The following is a 20,380-nucleotide window of genomic DNA, read 5'->3' on the forward strand; positions in this document are numbered from 1 at the left end:
TAGGACAGGCAATACAGAATTGCATTGCCATGTTGGAAGAATCCTTCGCTGTCCTCACTTCATTACAGGAGGATCCCAACATACAGTGCCTAGAAATGGAGGCATGGGAGCTTCAAGTGTAGTATGACAGTGTGCGTGAAATGGCGCAGACAATTATCTTGACCCAACGGCTTGCGAAGCTACAAAAGGCAAAGGTGTTGAAAGAACAAGTGGATTCTACACGGTAGAAAGAGGTAGTCCTTAAAGCACGCATCTAGCCTTGGATTGATGAGGCCTTCCTCATCACTACAAACATCAAAGGAAAGCTCGCATAGATGAAAGAAATGCATGCCTTAAGACAGGAATTTTTCCCTGACAGTGAGAATTTAGCCAAAAGAGTGGATTAGATCCAACAGACTATAGAACGGTGCACCGCGGACCTCCGAGCAAAGCAGGATCGGTTGAAGGGGCTTCGTGCTAAGAACGCCACACCAACAGAGTGACTTGAGATAAGTCACGATGATTGTGTTGGGGGCTTGTTGGGCATGGAATCCCCCCACAATAGGTTTTTGGGCTCAAAGCCCAAGTTTTGGTCAAATATGTAAAACTTCACAAATTGTGGGCACAGAGCGCGAAGTGTACAATTGAGTCATAGGGTTGTCCGCCCTAAACATTGCATTGTAAACTAGTGTAAAGTCAGCCTACCCATGGTTCGTGGACCATGGGATTGTATAAATAGAGCGAGGCTCTAAGTTGTAAAGATAGTGATGGATAGAGAGAGTAGCGAAGGAATGGTTCAATCTTAGAGTAGAAGTCTAAGTGTCTTGGGTTGTAGTAGTAGGAAGAGGCTCTGCAGTTGAGTGTGTAGAGGCCTAGTAGAGTCCATAGCTGAGTGCGCGGACCCCTGCAGCTAAGTGTGCAAGGCAGAGTCGAGTCTATAATTGGGATAGAAAGCTAATAAAGAGAAGTTTATCCTAATTCAGTGTAAATGTTGTGCATTATCTTCTTTATGTTTATATTTTCTTATGTATTGTGCGCACTGATATGATTGTTGATTATGCTATAATAACCATAAATCTCTCACACACAAGTTAAGTGATTGTTTAAATAGCAAGGAACTTTGGTATTATATGGGTCGTGCCCCGAGTAGGATTGCGCGGAAACCACGATGCAAGTTGCGAAGGGATCGCAAGTGAGTGCAGTGACAGGTTAAACCACGGACCTCCAGAAGCCCATCAAACATCCCAAGGGTGTGGAAACCTAGTTCTAGCACGCTCCCATATTACTTCGGGTGAGACCTCAATTTGCACTCCATGGACTATTTCTGAAAGGGCCAGTAGTACGGGATTTGCTTGGCTAAATCACCTCTGAACCTAGGCCTAGCCCCACTAAGCCAACACTTTCTTTCTAAGAGGAAGTGTTGAGGAGTGTAGCAAGAAAGACTCAATTTAGCTTAACCTGGGTCAAATTGAGAAAATTCAACATTTCCACATCAAGAGATAACTTGGAGGCAATTAACTGAGGTGACATGGCTCTTTTCAGTCAGTTAGCACATTAAAGTCGAGTTATATGGATTGGAGTTTAGTTATGCATGTGTGATTACTAATTTATAGCAATCCAGTTTTATTCAGTTAAAGTAGTTCTAACTGTTGATAGAACTAGTAACTGGAGGCTAGTTGTGCAATAGGACAGTAGTATAACTTAAATATCATCCAATTAACTGATCAATCAACAAAAATAGCTCATGCATGGAAGGATTTCAAGTTCCTGATCCAAGGTGGAGATTCCAAGATAGTGTACAATTAATTATATACTAGATCGAGTGTACAGTTTAGAGTATTGGTTAGGTGATCAATCCTTGGGAATTGTGCAAGAAAATCGACGATAAAAAGGGGCCTATTTCCTTAGGATTTCACAAGGAAATAGGAGCAAATCCAGGAATGAAAAGTGCAAGGAGAATGAGTGTAGGCAGCATGAGGGTGGGAAATGCGAGTGTAGGCATAGTGAGAATGAGTTTACTCTTGCAATTTGTCCTCAGAGCAAGAGATTGAAATTGTAATTGTTTCTCAATTCACTTGATTAATGAAAACATGCTTAAGCAGTTTTCACAATTTCTTTCCCCTAGAAACATCTCCGTACATGATGATGCATGTTTGTGCATGTTGTTCTAAATTAAGATTTGTGAATTAATTTTCGTGAGAGTAGAGTAGAATTGTGTCTCTTGATTTCAATTAAATTTCTTGATCAATTACTTCTATCTCCAAATTTATATAATTGATGAGTGGGCATCCACTTGTTCATGGGTCCCATTAATAGTTATATTTTGAAGTTCATTATGCCATTTTCTAGCCCTTAAAATTATCCCTTTCTCACATTAATTCACAATTTTAGTCGTAATATGCTTAGTAAGAAGATTAAAAAGTGTTTGTCATATTGTGAGGCCTAATGTGATTAAATTACAGGAAAAAGAGGCATTTTTGAGACATTTAGTATGTAGGGGCTTTATGGAGACAACCACGAGAGAATCTAGGGGGATTTTCCACCTCCTTAACTCTCTAACTCGGCTTAAGATCACAAGATCCTCACTCATGGCTCAAATACACTAGTAACCGAGGGACTTCAAGTCCATGTGAATATCAAGGAGAACCAAATCCAAAATTCTCAAGATCTTAGAGGGAATCACTCCTATTTTAAAGGGAGAGGCCATCAAAAACATTTTAGTATAAGTAAAATTGCTGAAAGGCTCATTGGGATTTGGGTTTTTGATTCAGCTAATGGTAGCTACTGAGAATAGTCCTTGATGTTATTATTCTTTACTTTCATGTAATGTATGAGACTAATATTTTCTGCTAATCAAAAGAGTTATGACAATCAAGATGTTATGACTGAATAACGGTTCAAGATGTTATGACAATCACTAGCAACAACACCATTGGTGTAACAACGGACCTTTGTATCAATGCGTAGTGTAACAACATCTTGTAAAAACACTCAATGTGTAATAGCAATGTGTAACAACATACAAGGTGTAACAATGAACTACTCTATCCTTCTCTATAATTTATCAACGTTTCCTGTTTACTCCATAGCCTAGTTCCCATGAGAAATAGCTGAAAAGGAGAAGAGCTTCCAAAATACTCCTCCAATGCTCACCCTAGTTAGCCAAAAAAAGGAATAAAGTATCATATTATTTAGTAAAATACGCAAAAAAACATGACACTGGAATAGGTTATAAAAGTGAGAAAAGGGTGATTAATCATGTAAAGTTCATAGGCTTCAAGGATAAGAGGATCAAAACTAGGGAAAGAAGCTGCAAGAAATAGGTAAAAAGTCACACCCAAAAACTCCCCCAACTGAAGCAACTACATGTCCCCATGTATAATCTCAACTTCTCCTCCTATACCCCCGATGCAAGTCTATGAAATTGTAAGCACCAATAATGTCTTCACTTGGAGATCTGTACCCTTGAATGTTCATCAACTGACGTGGCCATGATTCTTCTTCATAATAACGTAGGTGGTAGTCCAGCTGATACTCTTCTACTGGCAACCAAATCAAAGGAAATTTAAATTTGAGCCCAATCCAAAATGCCCCCCAATGTCTGCATGATTCGAGCATACTCAGGAAATTTAAATTTGAGCCCAATCCAGAATGCCCCTTCTTCCAACTCAGCGATACATGCCTCGGTGCATTTAAGACATCCTGCTAGTGCTTGACTTTTCATATGTGAATGAAAATTGAGGCAGATCCTCACAATCCTTTTCCTATATACAGTTGACTGTTCCCTAATCTCTGGAGTGCTCAGGAACAGATTAAACTCACACCCGAGTTCATAAACCATCCTTGGTTCTACTCTGACCCATAATGTTGTCCTTTCATCATTAATTTATATTGATTTCATGGCTAGATGCCACTCAATCTAGTTCCTCATAAATGAAAGAAAGGCCCACAACTACAAATCTCCCATATAGGAGAAGACACTTGCTACCATTTTCACACTGACATACTCACACATGATATTATGCAAAATAGCTCACAAAGCAAGCTTTGTTCATCAAAATCACAAGAGCAAAAAATCTCAAGAAAACTCCAGGTTTAAGAACCCAAATAAGACCTATTCTCAAAAAACTGCTTTCTATTGAATTAAATGATATCGTTTCGAAAGGAACACTAGATATGATGGGGATGGTCACGTGCATGCTAGCAGGTTTAGGGAAAGATCACAGAGATTGGTCTTGTCATTCATTAGGTTTGAGACCTATCATTGTAACTGATACAGTTGTTCATTCTTCTTCATGAATTCCTTGTGCCTCCGTGCTTCCCATTCTCTCTCCTGTTCTTCCTTTAACCACTTATCCCTAAGGGAATCCATCATCCTTTTATGTTCCTTGAGCGAGATCACCCCCTCTTGTAGAGAGAGAGCATGATACTTCCATTTTTTTAGCTTTGGTAACAACAACATCTTTTTAGAACACCATCCTTCATTAAGACCCGGTGTTCTCCCACATGCACTATCAATTAAGGGTGTAACAACCTCCCAAGGGTGAAACTAATCCACTTCAACTATTGCTCCTTGTGTAACAACAACTTCATCAATGGATTTTGTTATAGTTTCCTTATCTCCCTGATCAACTTCCATTCCCATTGTTGGTTCATGTGTAACAATAGTGTCATCCACAGACTTTTGTATATCTTTTTTCTCTAGGTAGGCTTTTTTCTCCACTGTTGGTTCTCTTGTAATAGTAGTGTCAACCATAAGCTCGTGGATGTCAGCGTCTCCTTCCTCTCCTTGGCTGACTTTTTTCTCCACTGTTGGTTCTTGTGTAATAGCAGTGTCAACCAAGGGCTCTTGTGTATCCGCTACCAGACTACTTTCTATGGACTGAGCCGTCTCAATTGCTGATTCTTATGTAACAACAACGTCCTCAATGGGTTTTTGTGTGTCAGCCTCCCAAATTTTAGTTTGTGTTTCCATCAAGATGGTGTTTGCTGCACAGACTCTAAACCCCGCTGTCACTAGCTTCTCAACACAGGCTATGCATACAGTGCCTGGGACATCTCCCTTCCTGGCACTGTCCATGGCCTCAGCCAAAGTGTCTAACCCTGGGGCTCTTGCCTGTGCCCTCCCCTCTGCTAGTTTTTCCCTTAACTCTCTATTTTCTTTTTCTAATTTTTCAACTTTTAACTCCAAGGATTCAATTTCACTCTTACTAGATGAAGAAGGTTTCTCTAGTTGAGCCTTCTCCTCGTCCTTCTGCTCTACTCCCTCTTTGTTCTTCTTTGACAAGGATGGGGACTCTGGGTGCTCGCTAACCCTTATCCACTGCTTTGGCCACCTACCACCAATTGGTTTGTCAACTGGCCTCTTACCAACCCTTATAGTTGAAGGCTAGGGTTGCTCCTTTGCCACCACTGGGGCTTCCTCAAATGACCCAGTTTGCCTCCTACGGGTGGTCCTGGCCTTCTTCCCCATTAATTCCTCCCAATTCCTACGCTGACAACTTAAGGCATACAACACAATGAGCTTGATGAGGAGATGGTTGCTGACGCATGTTTCTAGATGCGCAACAATTTTCACAGTTGTGACCATATTCTTAATGTTTCCTGGCAAGAAGTAGGGAATATTTATCATTTGTCAATGCTGAAGGTGATTTAGCAATGGAAAGTGGTAATTGAACAATTTTTTTTTACTTCCCTCACAGGTAATGTACTTGATGAGGTAGAGGGAAACATCAACCCATGGATGGGGAAGTGACAACCTATCAATCACCCTCCTTTTCTTAACCAGTGACTCTTCCTCTTAGAGGAAATCCCCCTTCAGGGAGGGGTCAATAACCTTCCTGTTAAACCATATCTTTCCTTCCACTGGTAATCTCGTCACTTGAGCAATCATCTCTTCTATAACCTCCAACTTCAACCCCCTAACCTTTATCTCATTTCTCTCTAAATTCTTTGCAAATTCCATGCAAAATCCAGAGTCTTATCCCTCCAAGCTCTGGAAGAACTCAATCTAGCTTGTATCCTTGAAAATATGGCATGATTCGGGGCAATTATCCAAGGCTTCTGTTGACCCTGGTTCATGTCAAATTGCTGCTCCACCCATTTCTACGCAAATTTAGTGATGTTTTCCTTCCTTTTCCTTTCCTTCCAAAGTTCCAAGGTAGTTGACACACTACTTAGCTCTTTCAACCTGCAACTATTCTTTTCCCACCTCTCCGAGAACTCTCAATGGGGATGCAATGCTCTAACAGGGGTAAATGGTAGGGTGGCATAGGTGAGGATTTAAAATTAGGAGTTTGCAATCATGGTTCATACTGTATAGTAATATTGCCTTATTAATGTTGGGTTATGGGAGGTCTTGTCGAAGGTACACTTCCCTTTTTTGGTATGATTAGGCATTAAGTAACAATAATTACCTAATCACCATGCCTTAATTGCTGGTTTTTTGAATAATCACAGGTAATGCAAAGGTCATGTCATAACATGATTCACCCCCTCCCCAGCTTAAATGTGACAGCCGACCTCAGCCGTCAAAATGGATGTCGTGTTAAGTTGCCATAATTACTGAAAAAAGTGAATAACAATATTAACTTTGTATGACTTACCTGGGTGATGTGGGGAGAAGTCATTGGTGGCGAGATGCATGAACCTAGCTCCAATGGTGAGACGTGCGAACTTAACTCTAATGACAAGAACCACGATGATGCTTGTTGTCTGTTGCAATAAAATATCTTATTCCACTTATTTCTAGAAGTCGTCAGCTGTTACAGGTGTAACAACCAAGACGACTATTATATATTATTAATTTTTACAAAAATAGAGAAGAAAATATCATGTAACAACACTATCATAAAGTATGCTTTGAAATAACAAATGTTGTTACAGAGTGTGTAACAATTGCCATAAGGGGGTTTTCAACTTCTATAGAAATTGTCTATCTACGCCCAAAAAAGGTTTTCACAGCCAGGTTATTTTATTATGTTTTTCTTTTTGTTTTATTATGTTTGTCAAAGAATGCATCTACCTCATAGGGACCTAGCCATTTGGTGCAGAGCTTACCCTTGAAGTCTTTGAATCTTGAGTCGTATAAGAGAGTCCAATCTCCTTTTTGGAACTTCTTCTTCTTGATGAATATGTCATGCCAATTAGCTCTTTGTTGCTAGATAATCTTTGTTTGTTGGATATCAGCTAACCATTTCTCCTCCAATTCATTGAGCTAGTTCAATCTTTACTTTTGCATTGTAGCCAGATCCAAATTTACCTGCAATGTTGTTCTTAGTGTCTTGATTTCGAACTCATTGGGGAATAAGGTATTTTTTCCATACACAAGTTCATATGGTGAGAATCCCGTGGTATTCCTCCATGTAGTCCTATATGCTCACAACACTTTTGGAAGTTTGTTGGAACAATTCCTTCTTTGACTAGCCACAGTCTTAGTAAGGATCCCCTCAATGACTTTGTTAATTCTTTCCACTTGGCCATTTTCTTGTGGATTATCAGATGTTGTGATTCTATGGTAGATTTTTTATTTTTCAACCAACTTCTGTATCATATGGGATGTAAACTGGGGCCCTCCATCCGTTACTATCTCCCTGGGTATGCCAAAATCGAGAAAGATGTATTCAAACAGAAAGTCTGAAACAACCTACTCTGTGTATTTGGTTAGTTCCTTTGCCTCAACCCATTTTGTGACATAGTCAGTGCAGACCAAGATGTAAGATTTCTATCTAGATAAAGGATTAATTGGTCCCAAAAAATCTAGGGCCCATTTCTCAAAATGTTTAAGATGATTTTGGGCTGTAACTACATCTCATATGATTGCAGTGGTTGGCCCATCCTTTGGAAACCATCACATCCCTTCACAAACTTCTTGGCATCCTGAAATATTGATGGCGAATAATATGTCGAAAGGTCCTGTCCGTTTGTTTGCGAAGTGCCCTCCAAAAGGTTCCTTGTGACAAGCTTTAAGGATGTCAAAGCTCTAATCTTCTATAACACAACATCTGACCTAGAAATATGGTCCAGTGTGATAGAGATTCCCATCTATCTAGGTATAGGTAGCACTTTGATGTATAATCTTTCTTTTCTCCTTGGAGACAGATACTGTGGAAAATTCCTTGCTGCAAGATAATTGTCTATATATGTATACCAAGGTGAGTAAGTAGAAATAGCAAAGAGATCTTCATCAGGGAAAGAATCCTCAGTAGAAATGCAATTTTCATCAATAGTTAACCTAGAAAGAAAATCAACTATTACATTATCTTTTCCAAAATTATCGACAATTGTGATATCAAATTCTTGTAACAGCAATAACCAACGTGTGATTCTACCATTGGTAATTGGCTTATTCATTATAAAACAAATAGAAGAGTGGTTAGTGTGTACAAATAATTGATACCCTGTGATATAATGTCGTAATTTATTAATGGCATGCACGACTGCTAAGAACTCCTTCTCGATCACTATGTAGTTGAGCTCAGCCGGGGTTAGTTTTTTTCTTATGTAGTAAATAACATAAGGTTACTTATCCTCTAGTTGGCCCAAAACAACACCTAAAAAAATATCAGATGCATCTATAGCTACATGAAATGACAGTTCCCAATTAGGTCATCGCAATGTCGAAGCTACTCATACACATCATTTCAGCTTTAAAAAGGCCTTCCCACACTTTCCTGTCCACAAAAAGTCGACATCTTTCATGAGCAAGGAAAATAATGGTGATGTAATTTTTGAAATTTTTTCTATAAATCTCCTGTAATACCCTACATGCCCCAAGAAAATACATACCTATTTTGCGTCTTGGGGGTTGGAATTTTTACAGTTACCTCTATTTTTGCAGGGTCTACCTTGATTCTGTCAGTAGAAATGTGGTGTCAGAGCACGATCCCTTTAGTCATCATCACGTGACATTTTTCAGTGCTCAAAGAAACATTAGTTTGTTCACATCGTTACAACACTTTTTCTAGATTAGCCAATGCTATTTCAAAAGCATCTCCATAAGGTGTAAAATCATCCATGAAGATTTCAAGGCAATCATTCAACAAGTTAGAAAAAATCCCTAGTATTGCCCTCTAAAAGGTTGCTGCCGCATTACAGAGTCTAAAAGGGAGTACTCTGCATGTGAAGGTTCTCCCTAAGGGCAAGTAAAGGTTGTTTTATCTTGATCCTCTGGGCGAATATGTATTTGATTATAGCCACTAAAACTGTCTAAAAATGAAAATAATTTCTTTCCGGAAAGGGTATCAAGGACCTGATCTATAAATGGTAAAGGAAAATGGTCCTTTTGAGTGGCCTTATTGATTTCTCTATGATCCACACAGACTCTCCACTTGCCATTCTTCTTAGGAATGATGACAAGCGGCGACACCCACTGACTCTCAAATATTGGATAAATAAAATTAGCTCTCAGGTGCTTTTGTAACTCTTCCTTCATGACCTCCTTTAGTGCAGCGTTCATGCGTCGTTGTGGTTGTTTGACTGGTTTGAAGCCATCCTTCAAATAAATATGGTGAGAGCATAGGTTAGGGTGGATTCGTTTCATATCCATATAGTCCCATGCAAATGCCTTTTTTTATTTATGTAACAACTATAACAACATTTGGTTTCTTAGCAGTCAGATTGGGGTTAATATTCAAAAACTTTCCCGGTTCTATTTCAATTGGACTATTGTCAATATTCAAAGTGGTTCTCATTTGTTAAAAATCTATATCTTCCACCTCTTCTTCCTCATTCTCATTTTTAACAGAAGTGATAGAAAGCGAGTTACTAATAAAACCATTAATGACATCATCTTCTATTTCATCTTTGAAATACTGGGCTTTCCATAGAGTTAGGAGTGGTAGGGAAATATCTGATTCAGGCTCAAACTCATCCCACCAAGGGTTGTATAAATCCACATTTGGTTTTGGGGGTAAATATTAAGGTTATTTGTCGCTTGGGCATCCGAGATCACGATAGATCCAGATATGTAGCCTATAAATGCATCTATAGTGGCCAGCCAAGGTCTCCCTAAGATCAAAGGATGTCCCCCCCAAATTGGATTTGGGTTGTAATATAAGAAGGTCAGCCAGATACCTCTAGGAAGCTATTGTAATCACTATATCCTCTAACACACCCTCAAATTTAACACATGACCTGTCGACTAATTCAAGTACAATAGGAGTATGTCTAAGTCCCTGTCGCTTGAGAGTGGTAAAGAGGTCCTTTGTCATTACATTAATGGAAGCCCTAATATCGATCAATGTGTTAGCTATGGGCTGATCATTAATGTAGAAAGTAATCGTAGGATTTCCTGGATCATTATACTTAGTTAGAAGAGGTTGAGTAGACATTAATTCAAATAATTTCCCCATCACATGTATGGTAGCAGGGTCTTTAGGCTTCCTCCTAGGTTTCTTGATGCAAAAATATTGCACTGTTTTAGAATAGATAGGTACTTCTCTAAGGGCTTGTAGTAGAGGAATTCATACATGCAGATTTTGTAACTCCCTAAGAAAATCAGGTTCGAGCTATGAAGTCATTCCATGTTTAGCCAATCTCTAAGGATATGGAGGGTCTTGAGTTACAGTAGTCGAGTCAGCTGTTACAGGTGTATCAACCTTTCCCAAGTTGGATGTTACATCAGTAACAGTTCTTCACAGGTTGGTTGTTACAAACGTAGCAGCTTCCTTTGTATTGGTTGTTATAGGCACAACAACCGACTCAGAGCCTCCAGTATCTCTTCTAGATGGTTCACATTCCTCCTCTATAATGATAGGGGAGTAACTTGGTTTAATTACCTTGCTCAATTGGAAGGTAGTTGGAGCCTCTATGCACTGAGTTGATTTATTGTTCGGGTTTGGGTTAGGTTGCACAGGTAGTTAGGGTCGCACATGTAGTGTAGGAGTAGGAGTTTGGAAAGGAGGTAACTACAGCTATTGTTGCATGGGTAATCCAAGTAAATTTGTATTATGGGCACTTCCTCTCCAGTTCTGATTCAAAAGATATGGTTGAGATTAAGGATATTAAATAGAGGGAGATGGAGAACACTGGTTCCATGGTGAAGGAAACTATGCTGAAGAAGGAGTAGGATATTGCCATGGATATTTCTGAGAATTATATGCATTGTTCCATGAGTTGAAAGAGGAAAAATATTGACACATAGATGGAGGTCGTGGTTGCCATGACCTCCTTGGTGAGATGAAATAAGAGGACTGTACCTCCTCGCTTGACTCTCTAAATACTATCTTCAGTCTAGGAAGCTTCAGACATTGTCCTATCGAATGTTCCAGCTCACAAATATTACATAAGCTAATGCTATTCAATTCATATTCCCTCAAAGGATGCTTATTCTAGCAATTCAGAAAGAACACAACCAAAGGTGTATCAGCTTCTACTTGTGTCTTCTTGATCTGCGCCGTCATTATCTGGGCAGAGAGAGTGCTAAGGATATCGGTCTTGAAATTTTCAAACAAATTCCCAATCTCTACTCTAGTTACTCCTCCTCGTGCATATCTTTGCATTCAGGTAGAGGCATCTTGAATTGTGCTCCTCCCCTTAGACGATCCTCTAGAGCATCTTAGACAGAGCTTTAACATTTTAGCGAATGGTTCCTGCGATATATCCCCCTTCCCCAATAGGTTCAAGGTGTCAAGGCAGTCGTCTCTCATTCCTCTGATAAATATAGTATTCAATATTTCATGGTCTAAATTGATGTGTTTAGACCTCTACAAATAATAGTGGAATCACTCTACATAGTATTTGAGGCTCTCATCCTCCTTCTGTGTCATTCTAAATACCTCCTCCCTTAAGTCTCTGGTTCTGCAATAGTCTTGGTACTTTGATAAGAACGTCTCCTTCATATCATTCCATGTTCGAATAGAAGCAGAGTCCAGTCCCATGAACCATCTCAGGGCTGCCCCTTTTAAAGTAGGAGGAAATAATTTCAATTTCTGAGCATCTGAGGTATAATTATAACTTCTGCATAAGACATAAAATTCAAATAAAAAGGTGTCTAGATCTTCCACAGTCATTGCCTGGAAGGATGGTAAGGATGATAGAGGAATATTTTTCATAGGAGCTTCACCTCTGATATCCCTAATTGGGAACTCAAAGATGGTGATGGAAGCATCTGCTTTAGCGTTGTTATCATTGTTGTCCCCCATGACTAATCCTACTAACCCTTGCTGTAACGGACGTCCTTCAAACTATTATTATGATGGTCTTGCAGGTGCGATTGATGGCTTAGGTATCCTCGGGGCTGGTTGTTTCACTGCACTACCTGTGTTTGGATATTGATAAACCAATAGGTGCTTTCCTATCTTAGGTGTTTGATGTTCCCCCTCAGTTTCCCCTTGTCCCTCAGTCCTCAATTTTTGGCTACTGGCTTCCCCCTGCTACTCCTGGATTAGATTCTTGATCTTTAGAGTGTGGATGCTAGCTTTAGAATGATATGTCCCCGAGATAGAGGAGCCATATGTTTTTTCCCTTATTATGGGAGTAATAGATTTTTGTGGCCCTATTTTCCTTACATCCCTTTGAGAGCTTGGCTGTTCCTTTTCTGCCTTAGAGATTAGTTCCTGGATAAATGTTTTCCTTCCCAAATCTACACTCTTCCTTTCCTTTTTACGACCCATTTTTCCTATGACTAATTAGAGTGGAGGGTAGTTTTGGTATCTCTGTAGTTCATACAGTTGCACACATGGACCCTATGTGTATTAATTCACACCCTACGTGTCTTAGTATTTGGTAGTGGTGAGCTGCCCAGGTATGTTAAAGCAATGCGCAGGTTATTACCTCTCGTCTTACCGCCCAACAACTGAAGAGCTGAAGACATGATAAATAAAACACCAAATTGATATGCCCTAAGTTCCCTCATGGTCACAATGGTGAGGCTGCCCAAGTATGTTAGAAATATGTGCAGGTTCTTACCTCTCATCTTACTACCCATCGATTGTGGACTAGGAACACTTTATCATCAAACAAACAACTTGGTTAGTTGTATCGTCAACTACAATCCCTGACAATGATGCCAAAATGTAGTGTTATTTTCATCAATCCTAATTGACCAAGACTACAACATTTAATTGTCAACCCAGGGTAGGTCTTGTTGTTTCAATGGAGTTTTCACTGTTTGTGCTGATACACTATAGCCACGAATGAAAAAATGGAAAGAACAGTAAAAGATTTAATTGAATCAAATTGTTGGATCAAATCATTCATGTAGAAATAAAATCACTCCATAGAATTGAAATCACACTTCGCAACTACCAACGTAAGGGTGTGCCACACAGTGACTAATACCTACATCAGTTGGTTCGTACCATTCTGTTGATTAACTCAGTGTAACAACATAATATAAATTGGAACAACAACGAATGTAATTCATAATTTTTACAAAAATAGCAAGAAACCATATAACAAATAACGAAACTAGAATGTACAATACCTCTACCACTACAGTCCTTGCAAAAGAGGAGGGCCCTTCCTCCTTAGCAGGGGTGCAGGAATAATACGAGATTAATTAACGAATCGGCTGAAGAGAAGTAACAACATCACCATAGTGATTAATATTAAAAATAATTCAGAGTTACGGAAGCAGAGTAACAATACTCTTCTATATGTCATCCTTGTACATAGGAAATCGAGTTTTTTTTTTTTTTTTAGTTATTACATGCCTTAAACTAGAAACAGATCAGTCATGAGAATCTCACGATTCTCATGTTGATAAAAAATAAAAGTAGTTACAACCTATTTCTAAATAAAAATATACATTAGTTAGGATTGCAATCGCTTGGGTCTGTTGCTTCCAAAATAAACAATTCCTAATGTCGAAATCTATTATGTGGAATAGTACCCGCACTTGCCAGTTCCTATGCGACAATATCCTATGAGTGAATAACAGTTCGGGATGTTACGAAAATCACTGGTGATAACACCCTTGGTGTAACAATGGACCTTTGTATCAGAGCATAGTGTAACAACATCCTGTAATAGCACTCAATGTGTAACAACAACCTGTAACAGCATATAGGGTGTAACATTGAACTGCTCTACCCTACTCTATAATTGATCAGTGTTGCCTGTTTACTCCATAGCCTTGTTCCTGTGAGCAACACCTGAAAAGGAGAAGAAATTCCAAATACTTCTCCAATGCTCACCCCAGTTAGCCACAAAAAGGAATAAAGTATTGTATTATTCAGTAAAACACAACAAAATAACATGACAGTGGAATAGGTTATAAAAGTGAGAAAAAGGGCATTTAATCATGTAAAGTTCATAGGCTTGGAGGATAAGAGGATCAAAACTAGGGAAATAAGGTGCAAAAAATAGGTAAAAAGTCACACCCAACACTTTCACAGCCTTGCTATCGCGTAGCAGCTTCATACAAGTCTCCAAGAAGGTAGTAAGCATGGAGGGGTCAACTTCTTTAGACAGCTTGTCCTGACTTCCTGAGGTAGAAGCCTAAGCGAAGATTTTCTTCACTTCCATGAATGTCTCTTTCGTGCGCTCCAAGTCAAACACAACCTCTTTTTCTGGAGCCTTGTGGACCCACTCACTTTCTTCAAGTTGCTTTCCTTTATCCTCACTAGTCATCATTCCAGTTAGAAGCACGATATTTACATTGGGATCCTCTTCATGGGGTTTGACCCTTATCATTTGTAGATTCTGGGTAGGCTGCTAAGGTTGTGCCCTCTTCTCCTACATCTTAGCTATCAATACGGGGCAGTCTTCTATCCCATGGTCAAACTGAGTACAGTATTGGAATGACATGCATGTTTGTCTTGTACACTCCCATGCGTAGTGTCTTGGCACTCTATAATTTTAGCAAATAACTTTCCCCCGACCACTACCCAATACTCCTCCTCCTTGAACTCATTCGTGGCCCTGATATCCTCTACATGCTTCCCTAGTGCCTTGATCTGGAGGTCAAGTTTTTGTCTGTATTTGATATGTAGGAATTATTTCCATCATCAGCTCATAGCTATGGCAATTACGCTCATTGTGAACCACCGATTTACAGAAGTTGCAGAAGAGCTATTGCAATGTTTGCAAAAATTTCTGCAGCAAGTGGAAATTGTTTGTTACATGTTTTCCAACTACCTGATAGATAGCGCACCACAATGAGGGCCATGTACTTGGCCCTGATTGAGCTTCTAGCCTTAGAGGCATTGGCCCTCCTCCTACAACATAATTCACGAAGAAATGGCAGTGATTTTTATCATGACCCTGGCACTTACATTTCAGGCACCAAAATTCTTCGTGCACCTCCAGCCGAGCTACTCTATCCTTCTTCAAGCTTTAAAACTTTAGGCAAAGATTTTGTAACTCCATGTGAATTTGTTGAACTCCCAAAGCAGCATCTTGAATAGGAATTTCATGCAGTCTCATCGCAATTTCCAGGGCTTTTGCCTAGGTCCCTATATTCTATTGTGATAAGGCAACCCTTAGGTGAGGCAAGAGTGAGGCTGCAAACCATTTGCAGTGCTACCCATCTATGAGATTCAGGTTAGCTTCACAGATCTGGAACTTCAGTCTCTGACCTAGCTCCTAGGGTGTTTCATCTAGCCTCATCATAATTTCCTTGAATCCAACGAATGATTGTGATTAAGACTTGGGCCTACTGAATTCCTTATTTAGCATGATTTGAGTGTCTACCAATGATTCCATTGGGTTATCAGTGCAGTACTTAATGTACCATGTTAATGCGTGATCCTGTGGAGTGGTAACGAGCTATGATTTCTTCATATGATCATCTGTAATATTCTGTGTTGTCCACACGACCTTCGCCATGAACTAAAACTGATTTAGGTCCTCATTTCCCAAGCCCTTAAAAATGTGAAACTTCATCATATTTGACATATTGAATGGTGGTGGAGATGGTGGAAATGTGGGTGAAGGTTAATGTTATGGAGGTGAAGGTGGAGGTGGTCTAGATGGTTGAGGTATTCATAGAAACCATTTCCTTATTAACTGGACAATGCTCTGTGGTGAATCCTGTGCTGCTCCCTCATTGTCACTCAGTGGAGGTCCAATCAAAGGGCTATATTCAGGACCTGTTCTCCCTCTATCCCTGAAGAGCTTTCCACTTCGTGTAGCTCCAAACATTAAGGTAATGGAATAACCCTCTTTTCACACAAGAGCATCTTAATCCAAGTATTCAAAGATCTTGAATACTTACCTCGCAGTCCCTTGAAGAAGTGTTACTCTACTTCGCTATAGCTGACGAAGGTATCAACCACGAATTCTGTCACAAATCCTCCTATGACACGATCAAGCCAATGATTGACAATGTGTACTATCTTATCTTCAAAGGTTTCCAATCTCTACACTAGCTTCGGGGTCCACACTATTGGGCCATCAAGCCTCCACCTTCCTTGCCCATCTACCAATTTAGCGATCTACTCGTATAGTTCAATCGAGAAGGAACAAAGAAAATTTCGTGTATATTTGTGTATAGATATCTATCTAACCACTGTTCTTTTGTCAGGCATAGATTTCTATTTTCTTGCACCACAAATTCATGAATCTTTCTATCCAACCACTCCTTAATCTCTTTCTTTGTTGGATTCTAGTGATGTGACATCACACATCTCCTTATGCATATCATGGTCTTGGCAATGGAACCATTTGTTGGCTTAGTGGGTCTTTACCCCGCTTCATAGTTAGTTTTGCCAAACAAATCCCTACACTACTGGCCCTTTGGCATCAATCTGTGGAGCACGAAGCGAAGTCTCACTCGAAGCAGTATTGGGGCATGCTGGAACCAAGTTTCTACACCTAGAGATGAGCATGATGTCATTTTATTCCCTAAACCTGCCTTCACGTAGATCAATAAGATTTTAGGGCTTATCGATATAACTATCTCTAATTAGCTTCTATACCTCTGCGAACATTCATGACTGTCTTCCGCAGACCTTGAATATGTGAATCAACTACTTACGCGCATCAAAGATTACTCTTAGCCTAGTAATTACTCAGATCAGCTTAAGTGTTTAATAACTTCTGTATACAATAAGATAATCTCCGCAAAAATAGTTAATAGTAATTGTGTTCATGTAACAATATCAATCATGTAAAATCATGCATTAATACCCCATTATTTCATAAACCTATCATTCATCACAACATAAAGCACATTCATTCATAATAGAAGTAAATAAACAAAACATATGAATTTCTGGAATAATCTTCTTTATTAATACTTCAGTTCTTCTTACAGACTCAAGACTTCCCTGCACAATCAGCTGCAGGGGTCCACACACTCAGCTGTGAACTCTACTCTAGGCCTCTACGCACATAGCTATAGAATCTCTCTTCTACTCTAAGACTTCTTTTCTTTTCCTTCTATTGACCCATTACATTCGTCTTCTTCTTCATATCATGCCTTAGACTCTCTAAGACTCTCCTATTTGTATAATCCCATGGTCCGTGAACCATTGGTGGATCTACAAAAGCTTATTCAACTTACATAAAAAAAGGGTAAACCCTTTATGACACTTTGACTATCTACGAGCTCTACGACCACAACTTGTGTAGACTTAACATTTTATACAGTAATACTTGGGATTTTTGCCCCAAAACCTTGGCTTTTGCCCCAAAATTGACCCTAGGGGACCCTTTCCCAACAGAGAATCCCAATAGATGGGATCACATGTGCACACACAAGAAATCCATACTCTTGAATACACATGCATGGGAAGCCTGTAGACTAGTGATGAGATGAGGGATCTCTTCATAGTTATGGATTTGACTCTGGATGCGTGCCTTGAACTTAACTACTCTGGGCTTCATCATCTTAGGCAAGTGAAGTGGGGCTCCCTTCTATCTCATCGTCCATGTTTTCATGTAATCCATAGTAGCATGCATGTTCGACAAGATACGTGCTCTTTTAGCACACAACTGCTACCACCTGTTGAGATGGATGACTACCTTACGCACAGTAACAAACTTGGAATATAATGCCTGCGTGACTATGTCAAGGGAAAACACTTCATCTAGTATTGCCTTCTTCAATTCTTCTTAGGCAAATGTTGTATCCAACTCTTCTCTCTGCTTGGCCGTCTGTAGCTCCTTAGCCATTCACTCATTCTCAACTATCAGGAAGTGAACAATCGAGCTAGTCGCTTTGGCATATGCTCTAGTAGCATCAAACAATGTTGTTGGATGTTTTCATATGTCAGACATGATCACTTGTTCCTCAAACTGCACAAGAGATGTATGATATTCTCGAGTTGACACTCTATGAGATTGCACAACTTTATGTTGAGACTCGTTGAATGAGATGTTGTGCATCTCTCCTTTCGGCTAATCTCCAAGGATGTTAGTGTCTCCTTGGTCGCTTGGGACTTGATCATCTTCTGGATGTGGTGAATCTAGTGGGTTGACCTCTTGGTGGTGACCCATGAGGTCAATGTCTTGCTCTAACTCCTGCTGCCCCATATCTATATCCATTTGTTCAGGTGCTTGCTCTATCTCCTAAGTGAAGTCCTACTCCTGCGATGGTTCACCCTGTTTTCTTGATGCTAGCTGTTTTGATGAGTCCAATAATTGTACATGCATTATTTCATCCCTCTGCACAAGTTGCACCCCTTACTTACTTATTCTTGTTGCGCTTCCTTCTCCTATTTGAGCAGCTCTCATTCCTTCTAGAGTTGCTCGTTCAACTCATGCAACTCCTTCTCCATTTCCTGCATTCTCCATTTCTCTCTCTGCCTTTGCACCTTTCTCTTATCGCGTTGTTGCCTCTTTGCCTCTATAGCCATAGCTTATTTCTCCACAAGTGGATGTGCTTAGAACTTGCAACTTTTCTCTTCCTCCATGCGATCGACAATCTTCCTCTTACCCTTGTCTCACACTGGTATGTTCACCTCTGTTGCTGCTGCTAGTTTTGGTGCTCTCCAAGATGATGCTTCATGTTGATTTGTTAACCATTCCACTACAAAGTCAATCGGTTCATTGAATCTGGATGAGTTGTAACAATATATCCGTGGATCGAGTTGAACTGTACTCGTGTGCAATGATCTTTCACAAGATAATGCGGGTCATACGGATTGTAACTTTGAAGGTCGAATGGATACCTCTTCATCTGTTCTGCTTCAACATCCTCATGCTTGAAAATCTGAATCTCGTATAACCCAATGCGCAGTGGAATAGTGGGCCAAGGTTTTTCTTCTTCCAGTGTAGCCTAGTTGTCAATCCTGCTGAGATGTGATATGATACTTCCTGCATGATGAGTATGTCCAAGGCAAACTTTGGTAGAACATGTAAAGACTTCTCTGCATTATACATTCGTATGAAGGTGCTAGACGATGACGCATACCAATTAGCTATGTCTATCAGTGCCTCCATTTCCACCTTCAACATGCAGGGTGGAACCTGTTTGAATATCATATTTTAAACTGGGGTGACAAAATGATCAGACAACCTTGTGATAACTCCTCTAAACCTGCATTCAAACAACATCTTACAATAAGTGTTCATAGTAGTCTCTGTTGGTGTCCATGCCGACTTCAAGCCCAGGAACTCCTGTCGGGCATAGATTGCATCAAATATGTAGGGGGACATGTATATTTCTACTTGCATACCTTCGGGTGACTGTTGAGACTTTGTTACCTATTCCTTCAGTTGATGAGCCAACATGCCGAACCAGTTGCATGTTTTGACTTCTCTGTCCAGCTGGTCCAATGTAATCACCCAACTCTTTGGGAAGGTTTCCGTGCTTTCTTAGCCATTCAGTCGACATGTAAAGATGACCAAGTATTGATACGCCTTCCGTAGTGTCTTTGTCTTGTAGACCTGGTTGGGTGTCATCCTAAATCTAGCAGGATCCTTCACCTAGTTCTTCAAAATGTATCTGGAGTTGGCATTACTGCTGGGTATACTGAAGGGAGTCTCCATGAGGATCATGGGCTCCAACATCTGATACATTTCATCATAATCTTGTGCCCTGAAGGTAGAAATTTCCATCTCGCTGAGACTTCTCAATGTCATCGTCTTAGGATCAATGTGTGAGACGATCCAATATATCATGTCCACGCATGGGAGCATGAGATACCTGCATGAAATACAGTACAATCCAGACTTGTTGATGATCCTCATCATTGGGTAACTATATGGCCCTTAATTCACCTCTTATCTTAGTCAAGCCAACTTTTCTCATAACTTATTACATGTTTTTTATTATTTTTTGTTTATGAGGTGAGTTAGAGTTGGATATTATGCTTAGTGGGCTAATATGCATTGAATGCAGGATTAAAGGAGAAAATCAAGGAATTTTGGCAAAGACTAAGGTCAAAACTCAAATAGGACAAGGGAGAGGGATTTTAGGAGGTGACTCCTCCTCATTTACTACTCCTCCATTCAAATATTCCTCCATTCATCACATTAGCTCAGAGTGCAAACAACCAAATCATGAGGATTA

Source organism: Pinus tabuliformis, chromosome Q, assembly GCF_031772625.1.
Source record: "Pinus tabuliformis cultivar Carrire ecotype Pingquan chromosome Q, CPIR1, whole genome shotgun sequence".
Taxonomy (NCBI): Eukaryota; Viridiplantae; Streptophyta; class Pinopsida; order Pinales; family Pinaceae; genus Pinus; species Pinus tabuliformis.